General features: G+C 46.8%; 1 long non-coding RNA gene across 1 annotated transcript in view; it reads left to right on the top strand.

Annotated features, from left to right (window-relative positions):
- The first annotated feature begins 459 nt into the window (after positions 1-459).
- The window catches only part of LOC112549758, a 10,909-nt gene continuing 10,588 nt past the window's right edge, over positions 460-780 (top strand). The window contains exon 1 of the long non-coding RNA XR_003093271.1: positions 460-494. This is a non-coding gene — a long non-coding RNA (uncharacterized LOC112549758). The remainder of the gene's footprint in view (positions 495-780) is intronic.

The following is a 780-nucleotide window of genomic DNA, read 5'->3' as shown; positions in this document are numbered from 1 at the left end:
CTAGTCTTATAAGCCTGTAGAACTGATCAAATTTGCTAGATAAGCTGCACCTGAGGATAATGACAAGCCTTTTCTGTGTGCGATGTAGTTACTATTGCAAAATAATGAGGCAGCCCACAGAAATCTTTAGAGGGCTGGCATAGCTCAGACATGCTCCTACAGTAAAACTATTACAACAGCAATGTGAGATTTGGTGCCTATTCACTAGAAAATAGAACATATACAAACCATGGATGTGCACGGGCAGGGGGTGTAAAGGCTAAAAGAAAAATTTAGCTCATCCTAATAGGCCTGTGGAAAAATACTGTATTTTCTTATGTACCCCAGGCCCCTAGATAAGAAATTCACTTTGTTTTGGAAGGCGGTATGCAGAAAAAAATATTTTTCTAATCATGGCTTACTGTGTGACACAGAGCATCCATAAAGTGTGGCATCCCAGGAGGCCATCTGGTTGAGGCAGCAGGAACTTCCTGGTGTGGCAGGAGAGCAACAAGGTGAGGCTCCAGCCCCTTGCAAGGGCATGAACAAGACTTATTTTTTTTACTGTAAATCAGGACTGTCCAACATCCTGGGAACCCCCCCTGCCATTGTGTACATGTTCCCCACACCCCACTTCACCATGTGCAGCCCAGGCAGCCCAACTCTACTGTCCCTGACTGCATGCAGAGCATGGGCAACACAAACCCCTCCCTGGCCTCCCTTTCACTATACTGCTCTGGTTCCAGGAGCAGGACTGAAGACAGATGCTGGAAGAAAAAAGGGGAGGCCAGAGCCCCCAGC

This window comes from Alligator sinensis, unplaced genomic scaffold (genome assembly GCF_000455745.1).
Source record: "Alligator sinensis unplaced genomic scaffold, ASM45574v1 scaffold71_1, whole genome shotgun sequence".
In the NCBI taxonomy this organism is placed as follows: domain Eukaryota; kingdom Metazoa; phylum Chordata; order Crocodylia; family Alligatoridae; genus Alligator; species Alligator sinensis.
Note: the sequence above shows the minus strand (reverse complement) of the source record. Positions and strands in the feature narration are given on the sequence as shown.